The following is a 12845-nucleotide window of genomic DNA, read 5'->3' on the forward strand; positions in this document are numbered from 1 at the left end:
TTGACCCTTCAGGGTGCTTAAGGAAATTTCTGCTCCAGTAGAGAAGCTATACAGAGCCCTCCAACCTGATAGAGCACTAAGTCTCGGGACCTCAGGATTGTGTCATTTCCTGTTTGGGATGGAGGCTTGGTTTCCATCTGCTTCACTTCCTGTGTCCCCGGTGGTCGCTGTGAATTACCTTTCCAAGACTATTAGCTGGGAATGATTTATTATTGAGGAATGACACTTTCACCGGAACGATTAAATCGGAGGATATAAGGATGGACTTTGAGGCCTCATGTACACTGGATGTGATAAAAATGCCAATAGCTTTATCTGTAGAACGCCGCTTTGAAAACGTGAATTTTTCTGCACTTTGCAGCAGCATTTTTTTTTTTTAACATTTGCGCTTTTCAGCATTTTTTTTATACTCCCACAAAATTTTGAGCCTCAAAAACGCTCATTAATGCCAGATATGTTGTCTCTGTCGCACATTACGACATTGGCGGCATTGGTAGCATTGTCTCTGCAGGCAGCACATGCGTTATGGGCCATAACACATGTGCTACCTGCAGACAGTGCCACCCATGACGCCAATGCCATATTGTGCTGCAGACAGTGCCACCCATGCTGTCAATGCATAATGCCATTGGCAGCATAGGTGGCACTGTCTGCAGCACATAATGCCATTGGCTGCATGGGTGGCACTGTCGCTGCAGGCAGCATATCTGTTATGGCATTAGCGTCATGGGTGGCACTGTCTGCAGCACATTACGGCATTGATGGCATGGGTGGAACTGTCTGTAGACAGCACATGCGTTATGGCCCATAACGCATATGCTATTTGCTGACAGTGCCATCCATGCCGCCAATGCCATAATTTATAGATGCTGCTGCAGTAGTAGTAGATCTCAAATCCCCCCCCAAGCAAGCACACACCTGTGTTAGCCGGGCCCCAGGAGTCACTTCCTCCCTGATCCTGCTGCTGCCTGGACTGGAGTGCGAGTGTCCACAAACTATTCCAGTCAGATGCCAGCTGCTTCTTTTTTTTTTTTCTGCCGCTGGCGCCGCCGCTCGCCTCACTGCTTCTTCTCTCGGGCCGAGTGAAGAACAGAACAGAGGGAGAGGAATCACTCCGTGGTGCCAGGGAAGGACGTGCTGGCCGGGACTTGATCCAGTATGAGGAGCGGGGAGCGGAAGAGACATTTTTGTACGCCCGAAATAGAATAAATAGTCCCTCCCCCTGTCGCCACCTGCAGGGGGGGATGACTCGGACGGACAATGTTTGGTTGTGGTGGCTGGAGGATTTTTTTTTTTTTACATTGATTTGTTCTGTGTTCAGGTTGCCCCCCTGCTGGCCCGGCCTGTTACAATAGGGCCAGTTGTACTGGCCTATCAGCGGCCCTGGGCATACCGATAGATTTGGAGACATTCACCGTCAGGCCCGATAGTGATGAGAATGATTTAACCACTTGCCGACCGCCTCACGCCTATATACGTGAGCAGAATGGCACGGGCAGGCAAAATTACGTACCTGGTACGTGATTGCCTTCCCGCGGGCGGGGGGTCCAATCGGACCCCCCTCCCGGTGCCAGCGGAGGTCGGCATTTGTCTGGGAGCGTTTAGAGATGAGGGGGAGGCCATCCGATCGTGGCCCCCCCTCGCAATCGCTCCCAGCCAATGAGAAACATCCCCTGCCTCTGTATAGTACACAGAGGCAGAGGATGTGATGTCATCTCTCCTCGGCTCGGCAGTTTCCGTTCCGGCGCCGAGGAGAGAAGACATCTGAGTAAGTGTAAAACACACACACACACAGTAGAACATGCCAGGCATACATTACACCCCCGATCGCCCCCGGATACCCCCAATCACCCCTCCCCCCTCCCTGTCACACTGACACCAAGCAGGTTTTTTTTTTTTGTTTTTTTTTCCTGATTACTGCATGGTGTCAGTTTGTGACAGTTAGAAGTGGTAGGGCAGTTAGGTTTAGCCCCCTGTAGGTCTAGGGTACCCCCCTAACCCCCCTAATAAAGTTTTAACCCCTTGATCACCCCCCGTCACCAGTGTTTCTAAGCGATCATTTTTCTGATCGCTGTATTAGTGTCGCTGGTGACGATAGTTAGGGACGTAAATATTTAGGTTCGCCGTCAGCGTTTTATAGCGACATGGACCCCCATATACTATCTAATAAATGTTTTAACCCCTTGATTGCCCCCTAGTTAACCCTTTCACCACTGATCACCGTATAACGGTTACGGGTGACGCTGGTTAGTTCGTTTATTTTTTATAGTGTCAGGGCACCCGCCGTTTATTTCCGAATAAAGGTTTAGCCCCCTGATCGCCCGGCGGTGATATGCGTCGCCCCAGGCAGCGTCAGATTAGAGCCAGTACCGCTAACACCCACGCACGCAGCATACGCCTCCCTTAGTGGTATAGTATCTGAACGGATCAATATCTGATCCGATCAGATCTATACTAGCATCCCCATACTCACTATACCTCTCAGCAAATAGCTTGGGGTGACAACTTTATGCAAAAAAAAAAAAAAAAATTTGTCACTTTCCCGCAACTTGTGTCAAAATATAAAATATTCCATGGACTCAATATGCCTCTCAGCAAATAGCTTGGGGTGTCTACTTTCCAAAATGGGGTCATTTTGGGGGGTTTTGTGCCAGGTGGGCATTCCATGGCCTCCGAAACTGTGATAGGCAGTGAAGAGTGAAATCAAAAATTTACACCCTTAGAAATCCTGAAGGCGATGATTGGTTTTCGGGGCCCCGTACGCGGCTAGGCTCCCAAAAAGTCCCACACATGTGGTATCCCCGTACTCAGGAGAAGCAGCTGAATGTATTTTGGGGTGCAATTCCACATAAATATATAATTTAGTGACAACTTTTTGTAAATAGTTTTTTTTTTTTGTCATTATTCAATCACTTGGGACAAAAAAAATAAATATTCAATGGGTTCAACATGCCTCTCAGCAATTTCCTTGGGGTGTCTACTTTCCAAAATAGGGTCATTTGGGTGGGGTTTTGTACTGCCTGCCATTTTAGCACCTCAAGAAACGACATAGGCAGTCATAAATTAAAAGCTGTGTAAATGCCAGAAAATGTACCCTAGTTTGGAAGACGCTATAACTTTTGCGCAAACCAATAAATATACGCTTATTGACTTTTTTTTACCAAAGACATTTTGGCCTAAATGTATGACTAAAATTTAGTTTATTGGATTTTTTTATAACAAAAAGTAGAAAATATCATTTTTTTTCAAAATTTTCGGTCTTTTTACGTTTATAGCGCAAAAAATAAAAACGGCAGAGGTGATCAAATACCATCAAAAGAAAGCTCTATTTGTGGGTAGAAAAGGACGCAAATTTCGTTTGGGTACAGCATTGCATGACCGCGCAATTAGCAGTTAAAGCGACGCAGTGCCAAGTTGGAAAAAGACCTCTGGTCCTTAGGCAGCATAATGGTCCGGGGCTCAAGTGGTTAAATCTTCAATAAATGCACAGGTTTACATTGAAATTTTGTACACTTTTCTTATCCCATCTATTGAAAGGATGTTTGGGGGATGATGAAATCATTTATCAAGATGAATAATGCATCTTGCCATAGAGCAAAAACTGTGAAAAAATTCCTTGAAGAAAGACACATAAGGTCAATGTCATGGCCTGCAAACAGTCCGGATCTCAATCCAATTGAAAATCTGTGGTGGAAGTTAAAGAGAATGGTCCATGACAAGGCTCCAACCTGCAAAGATGATTTGGCAACAGCAATCAGAGAAGGCTGGAGCCAGATTGATGAAGAGTTCTGTTTATCACTCATTAGGTCAATGCCTCAGAGACTGCAAGCAGTTATAAAAGCCAGAGGTGGTACAACAAAGTACTAGTGATGTGTTGGAGTGTTATTTTGTTTGTTTGTTTTTCATGATTCCATAATTTTTTCCTCAGTATTGAGTGATTCCATAATTTATTCCCTGTGCTTGTTCTATAAATCTAACTGTTACTGGCCACCACAATTATTTTTCTTGATTTCTTTTAGTGTTTCTTAAAGCCAGAAAGTTGCCATTTGAAATGCCTTTAGTTTTTGGTCATGTCTGTGATCTGCCTTTTTTTCTACAACAATAAACAACTGAAGGAACATCCTCAGGGACTGGTGATTCCATAATTTTTGCCAGGGGTTGTACATAATATTTCTTGGGGATGGGTGACCAATTGATTTGAGTTATTTTTTTAGTTTATAAACATGGGTGGGTGGGGGGGGGAGGGGGTTGAGACAGGCAGCGGTTTTTTCATACCCCTTTTTTTTTGGGGGGGGGGGAGGGGATAGGGTCAGTTGTAAGAGAACGATGTTACCAATTGGTCTCTTATTAATGTTTAATATGTTAATCCTGCGTAATTATTGTAAAATATGAAATTAAGGATGTTTAATTGTGAATTGTGAAAAGTATAACAGAAAGTAAAAAAAATTTGATTATAAAAAAAAAAAATAAACATGGGTGGGTTTTATTGATTGATTAAACTTGCGATCAAACATTGTAGAATATACATTACTAGACAGGAAAACTTTTTGCTTTTGACCATCGAAGAGCCTTTTCTGCTTTATATGTGAGTAATGAGACTAACTCGTTATGTTTTTGGGAAAATTAACCACTTAAGGACCGAGCCTCTTTCTGAGATTTGTTGTTTACAAGTTAAAAACGTTTTTTCTTGCTAGAAAATTACTTAGAACCCCCAAACATTCTATATTTTCTTTCTAACAGGTGAAAAGAAAACAAAGTAGATATGGCGCTGTTCTTATTACTAATAATTTCCTGATAGCAGATACTTTTTTTGAAGGATTACAAAGAGATGCTAGTAAGCCCACTTCTACTACCAGTTAGTGGGAAAGATCAGTGGGAAGAAAGGAAGATGGATACAGTTGAAGCTGTTAGTAAAAACCCCAATTAAACGTGAAATGGAATACCTGCTGAAACAGTTAGGCTTCATGCACACGAGACGCCGGTGCAAACTCTGCTGAACACATGTTTGTAAAAGCTGAAACCGGCGTTTAGAAATGCCCGTTTTGCCGCGTTTGCATGCCGCGTTTTACCGCGTTTGCGTCTAGAAGCGTCTGCAGAGCAGAGAATGACATTTTCCAACCTGACTTTGGGGCCCCATATCTCAGGGTCACTTATTGCTAGGAACCCCAAATTTGGTGTGTAAACACAGTGGACATATCCAAATTTAGGGTTCCTAGCACCAAGTGGCCCCGAGATATGGGGCCCCAAAATCGGGTCGCAAAATGTCAAGCACTTTTGCAGCAGAGAATGACATTTTCCGACCTGACTTTGGGGCCCCATATCTCAGGGCCACTTGGTGCTAGGAACCCCAAATTAGGTATGCTAACACAGTTTTGAACTAACACTATAACAAATTTAGGGTTCCTAGCCCCGAGATATGGGGCCCCAAAGTTGGGTTGTAAAATGTTCCTTTAAAAACACTTAACACAAATGCGGCTAAACGCGGGTACCGGCGACTAGTCGCATTTAGCCGTGTTTGGCGTCTGAAACGTGGAAAACTTTTGTGTCTGAACCCATTTTTTTGCTTCTGGAAAAACGAGGTTAAACGCAACTGCCTAAAAACACCAAAAAATGAGACTGTGTACATGGACACATAGGATAACATTGAATGGGTTCAGGGGCAGTTGAAAAAAGTGTCCAACTGCCTCTGAACGCACGTTTAACAGCGTCTCGTGTGAATGAGGCCTTATATCCCCTAATTTGTCCTATAAACGTGGTTGTGAAAAATAAATCAGACCAATATATAATGATTCTGGTATATTAGATAAAATATGTGTATGTGCTGCTAAACAGAAAATAGAAAGTGGTGTTGGGGTGTGATTAATGAATTTACATGCTGAAAACCCTTAATCCATTGTACCATAAATACAATCTGAAACGGTTAATAAGTGAAAAGATTATATAAAGCTCCATAGATTCCCCCGCTTAAGGAATTTTCCGTCAATGCCTATTTCAGTGGTGTATCTAGGGTATGGCAGCCATGGTGAGTGCCATGGGCACCATATGAAAGGGGCTCTGGTGAGTGGCTGTACAGCAAGGCACTTACCAGGGTCTGAGGGTCTCTTCTTCCCTCCCCGGCTCCTGATCATAGGCAGGGTCTCCTTTTCAGCACCTTTTCTAATGGACAATGGCAGCACTGCGAGTGGGACTATTTCTCATTTGGCTGTGTTAGTCCTGTGAGTGCAGTCCCTGGTCGCGGAGTAAGTAGGCAGATGGCCGCATTTCCCGATACTACCTCTATACAGTGGTTCCCTGGGAGTACAGCCTCCCTGACAGCTGAATATCACTCCGCCGCCTGCTGTCAGGGATGCTGTAGCCAGGACTATAGCGGTGTATTTGTGGACAGGACACGTGGACTGTGGAGTGGACTCAGTCAGGAGATGTCTCTGGCAGGCCTTCTGGGTCGGGGTCCTATCAGTACAAAATCAGAGCCCAGCCACATGGCCAGCAGGAGGGACGGCTGTACTGCCTTATGCAGAGACTGATCCTCCTGATGAAGCTGCAGGCAATATTTTCATGCTCTCCCCTCCCCCTGCAGGCCATGGTTCCTGTGTAGTCTGAATCAGATTATTTTGGGCCCCATGAGATCGATCACAGGGGCCCAGGAGGCTGTAAAATGGAAGGATTCTTTTTTCTGATTCGGCTTGCTGGAATATCAACTCCTCCCCCTCTTGTATGCAGTTAAAGCGGAGGTTCTCTGAAAAAAAATATTAAAAGCCGGGAGCTACAAATACTGCAGCTGCTGACTGTTAATATATGGACACTTACCTGTCCAGGGAGCCCGCGATGTCGGCAGCCGAAGCCCATCCGTCCTTCGGCTCTCGACTGCTGCCGCCGACATCCTCGGTAAGGGAATAAGGAAGTCAAGCCGTGCGCTTCACTTCCTGGTTCCCCATTGCGCATGCGCAAGTCACGCTGCGCGTCCTCTCTGGTCCCTGCTGTGTTCTGTGTCTCACAATATACAGCGGGGGAGGACGGGGTAGGAAGTGGCGGAGGTCACCGCAGTCACCGCAGTGATCTATGCCAGGAAGTGGGAGCAAATACCTGTATTAGACCCGTATCTGCTCCCCCCTCCCCCCTGAAAGGTGCTAAATGTGACACCGGAGGGGGGGGGGAGTCCAAAAAGTGGAAGTTCCATTTCTGGGTGGAACTTCACTTTAATGGCAATAAAGTTCCAGCTGGGCGGAGAGATATCAAAATACAACTTCACTGCCCGACTCCTCCAGTAAATACGTTTGAGAAGACGGTGGGCTCGGACTGAGGGGAAATCAGCAGCAGTGGCTGTCCTCATCATCTTCATCATCATCATCCTCATCATCATCATCCTCATCCTCATCATCATTATCATCATCATTATCCTCATCATCATCCTCATCATCATCATCATCAACCTCATCATCATCAACCTCATCATCATCCTCATCATCATCAACCTCATCATCATCATCATCATTGTCCTCGTCCTCGTCATCATCATCCTCCTCCTCCTCCTCATCCTCCACCTCCTCCTCCTCCCCCTCCTCCTCATCAGTGCAGTGTCTATGTGAACACAGAAAGTAACAGCACAGTAGCGCACTACTTCTACTGAGTGAGGGAAGTGAAGTGAGAACTATGAAGACTTTTTCTCTCCTATGGTCCAGTGACAGTGAAGACATCACACACAAGCCCCCTTCACCCATGCCATGCCCTGGCTTGTTGCCCATGACTGAATTCTACACAGCTAAATGTCATCCTCTTCATTGATCATGTTGATGACATTTGGCTGCTATTTATTCCAATGATTATGACATGATAGTCCCACAATCCAGGCTTTTTCAGCCACATCTCCTGTACTGTGTGTAGAATTCTCCTAGTAATGATGATGGGACAGTGACATACATCCTTGGCACTCATTTAGGGCTCATTCACACAAGGCACAGACATCCGTCTCCCATGATCAGACTTTTACTGGCACAGTTTTGTGTACATCCTGATGCCAGTGTCCCATTCATTAATATTGGGACACATGGCTGCATGGACACAGACACTGTGCCCCAATATGTCCTGAGGGTACAAGTCCTAATAAAAATGGAACATCGGCATGAGGATGTACACAACATTGTGCCGGTAAAAGTCTCTGCATGAGACATGGCTTCCTGTGCCCGATGTCAATGTGCCCTCACACTTGTGTTTGGGAGGGGGGTAAAAACGTCATGTGTGTCTTTTTACTGTCCCCAACATCTTCCCCTTATTTTGCACATCAGCCGAGGGTGGATAATATATTCTGTAGCCATGAAGTGTTTTGCACAGTAGAAATGATCCCTGCTGCATTCAGCCCTCCCCTCCCCCCGTTCTCCTAGGCTCTCCCATTCCATCTGGTCGGATTGGCAGCACAAAGAAGGAGGAACATCAGTCTCTCCCTCTCCTCTGTGAAAACTGAGGCCATAAGTTATGAAGATTTCATCACTTCCAGTATCAGTTCTGCATTTACCTGGCTGGTAGCAGCTAAGAAAGCAGCCAATATGCCTTGGAGGGCAGAGGAGGGATCAGGGGTCTAATAAACCCCAGATCTCTCCATAAAAAGGATATGTCACTACCCAAGGGATCACAAGGGATGAGAAATATCACTTGAAGACAGCTGAATTATTTCTTGTATATTAGTGCAGTCATCATTCTCAGTCACACTGTATGTGGGGGGCACTGGGGAGCAGCAGAGAAATAAGAGTACAGCCTACTATGCTGGAGTTTGTAGTCCCATGGAGGTGGGGAAATGCTCAGACATACTGGGGAGGGGGAGGGGCTGGTCATATAAAGTAAAAGGCTCTGTGCTGTTACGGGGGCTGTCATGGCTGACCTGACCCCTGTCTAGAAATACTTATTGTCTGTCACACTGCTTTAAGGGGGAACTCTGCAGACTCTGGGGTAAAGGGGAACACTGATGTAAGTGGGATCTCTGGACTCTGTGATAACCAGAGACCCCCTCACATCAGAAGCCCCCCTAAATCCCAGTCCAGCAAGATCCCCTTTGTGTCAGAGTCCCCCCCCCCTTACAGTGTATATAAAGATGACACCGGAGTCCACAGCATTCTTTAGATCAGATTTCCCAGTGTGAAGGGGAACTCTGTGGATTTTGATGTAAAGGGGGGGCTCTCTGGGAACTCTAAGGGGGAACTATATATAAGATGTAACGCTATTGACTCTGGTGTAAGGGGGAATTCAAGAGCTTGACTTGTAGTTTTGTTAGCTGTTTTTTTTTTGTTAAGGTTTTCTGAAAGATGGGTTTTAAATGTTGTGACAGGGGCGCATTTTCAGTGCTTGCCATAGGCGCCATTTTCACTAGATACGCCTCTGGCCTATTATGTCACAATAGTGCAAAATATGTAAACCAATAAACATGCTATAAATGAACCACCTGTTAGTTTTATATTCTATTAGTTAAATCAATGATCCAAAACTCATTCCAGATAAAGAGGTGCTCTTGTGCCAATAAATAAAAACAACAGTCCAAAAAACATTTAAGATGAAAAAAGTGCTTTTCCTTCCATATGATATGCACTGTATTTCTTTAACTTACAAGAAGTTTATATTCTTAAATACAAGGGATCCCTCTAGTGGCCGAAAGGCATAACTGTAAAAGTTGGCCTCAATAATTTCTGACCTAAAGAACTCTACTCATATTAAGACATAGGTTTATGTATTACCTCATAAACATACAAAAGTTCAACACACCCTAGCCCACAAAGTATATTAGACAATAATTAACCTAATACGGTATCCTTTATGAAATTTAATATAATATACCCCTGAATTATTAGAACACTATATTATGCTAGCTGCTCCGAAGTGCTAGAAAATAGTAACAAGTAAGAAAGGACTGTTTTATCTCATACTGCTTAATAAAAATAGAAAAAGAGAAAGAGAAACACTATAAGAATTCATCTTGCCCTACTTAGACCTCGAACCCACACAAAGGGTAGAAATTCCTTTTTTACCCTTTGACCCTACCGGATCCTTTTTTATAGGGTAGACTAGCTGGTCTAACCTACCTCCGGAACATTTACTCCCCCCACTTCTAGTTGGGTTTTTTTATTTATTTATTTTTTGTTATCCCCTCCCCAAACTTGAGTACTCTTCTCAGACTAACATAAAGACGAACAGATATAATAATCAAAATTTTCAAAAACACAGATCCTTATTACAACATCAACATCTTAGAATCCATTTTTTCGAAAGACCGAAAAACTACCTCCAAAATGCCTATCCAAAAAACAACAGAACATTTCATCAACAATAAAATTACTTTCAGTAAATGCTAAAGGACTCAACATACCGGAAAAAAGAACCAAATTTCTTAATGAATTCCATAAACAGAAAGCAAATATCATTTGCATACAAGAAACCCACTTTAAATCTCACAAAATTCCAAAAATACAAGACAAAACATTTCCAACAGCTTTTCACGCCACCAATCCAGAAGGGAAAACTAAAGGAGTGTCAATACTGATATCTAAACAAACACCAATCCAGATTCATGATGCAATGCTTGATCGGGGGGGAAGATACTTATTTTTGAAAGGAAAGATAAGGCCACATCCCATAACAATAGCAAATATATACGCCCCCAATTCAAAACAGGTGGCTTTCTTTCACAAGATAAAAGATTTGTTAACGACCTTCAAATCAGGCATTCTTATCCTTGGAGGAGATTTCAATACTCCTTTAAATCACCTCATTGACACCTCAAGTGACACATCGAGCCTCCCCTATAAAGCACTGAAACAAATCAAAATTCAATTTCAAGAACTAATGCTGCACGACGCCTGGAGAACTCTAAACCCCCAAACTAAAGATTACACCTATTTCTCCTCTGTCCATCAAAAATACTCTAGAATAGATTACTTTTTTCTTTCACAACCTGACCTCGACTTATTGACAAATTCCACAATCGAAACCATGACTTTATCCGATCATCACCCGATCACCTTGACATTGACTTTTCCAGAGGAAAAGACGATAACTAAAACTTGGAGACTCAACACCACCATACTAAAAGATCCCATAGATGTACTACATTTTAATGATACATTAAAAGAATATTTCTCACAAAATGAAAATGATGAGACATCCATAATCACACAATGGGAGGCGCACACATGCGTAATTAGAGGAGAATTTATCAGGAAACTAGCCAGTATAAAAAAAGAACAACAATCCAAAATAAGATCATTGATAGAACAAATCCACAAATTAGAAATAGCACACAAAAGAACTGTCGCACTCTCAACATTCGAGGAGTTAACAAAAGCACAAACACTACTATCAGAAGAAATTAACATGAAAACCAAAAGACAATATATATTAAGACATAAGATATATTATGAACAAGGAAATAAGAGTGGGAAATTATTAGCAAAAGTAGTTCAAAATAAGAAAGTTGCTTCAATACATCAAATAAGAGATAAACAAGGTACACCACACTCATCGAATGAGGAGATTGCTAAGCAGTTCGAAAATTACTATCAATCCCTATACAGCATCCCTTCCAATCCTGGATGCCCACATAACACAGACAAGAGAACAAAACTCATTCAAGACTTCCTAGAGAAATATAGCCCTCCTCAAATAGCAGAAAATATAGCCCAAGAACTTGAAGCTCCTATATCAGGCCCAGAATTTGACAAATCTATAAAGGATATGAAAATAGGCAAAGCCCCAGGACCAGATGGACTACCCCTACAATATTACAAGACATTCACCAATATACTGAAACCAAGATTTTTGAAAACCTTCCAATCACTACAGACTGAACAACAGCCCCCAAAACAATTACTAGAAGCACACATAACTGTAATTCCCAAAGAAGGCAAAGATACTAATCTGGTTACTAACTACAGACCAATTTCACTAATCAATGTGGACGTAAAAATATATGCCAAAATATTAGCTAACAGACTTCTACCCTTATTAACCTCCCTTATCTCTTTGGATCAGGTGGGATTTATCCCAGGGAGAGAGGGACGTGACAATACAATCAAAGCATTAAACATAAATCATTGGCTAACACCCAATAAGAAACAAGGATTTTTTCTCTCCCTGGATGCTGAGAAGGCATTCAACAGAGTGGCCTGGGACTTCATTGACGCAGTACTAAAACATATAGGAATTCTTCCTCTAATGAGATCATACATTAGAGCATTATATTCAAATCCAACAGCACGAGTTCGTGTCAACGGCCACCTGTCGAACGCCTTCCACTTACGAAACGGTACTAGACAGGGATGCCCCTTATCTCCACTTTTGTTCGTCCTCACACTAGAACCATTACTAAATAAAATCAGATTAAATCCAGATATTAGGGGAATCGAAATCCAAAATCATACGTATAAAGTTGCAGCTTTTGCGGATGATATGCTCCTCTTCCTCTCAGAACCACACATCTCTATACCCAATCTTGTACAAGACCTAGAACACTATCAATTATTATCAAATCTAAAAATCAATCACTCAAAATCTAACGCCCTCAACATCTCATTACCCCCAAATTCAGTAGAAATTTGCCGAAAAAACTTCTCCTTTTCATGGGCCAGACATAGTATTACATACCTCGGAATTGAAATTCCTGCAAATCTAAATGATCTCTTTAAACTTAACTTCACTCCCATCCTAAAACAAACACATGACGATTTAAAAAGATGGAATTCCTTGAACGTATCTTGGTTTGGAAGAGCTTCCCTAATGAAAATGACATTCCTGCCCCGATTTCTATATGTGATGCAAACAATTCCCATTAGACTACCAACGTCATTTTTTGAGTCCTTTCGCAAAGC

Source organism: Aquarana catesbeiana, linkage group LG03, assembly GCF_042186555.1.
Source record: "Aquarana catesbeiana isolate 2022-GZ linkage group LG03, ASM4218655v1, whole genome shotgun sequence".
Taxonomy (NCBI): domain Eukaryota; kingdom Metazoa; phylum Chordata; class Amphibia; order Anura; family Ranidae; genus Aquarana; species Aquarana catesbeiana.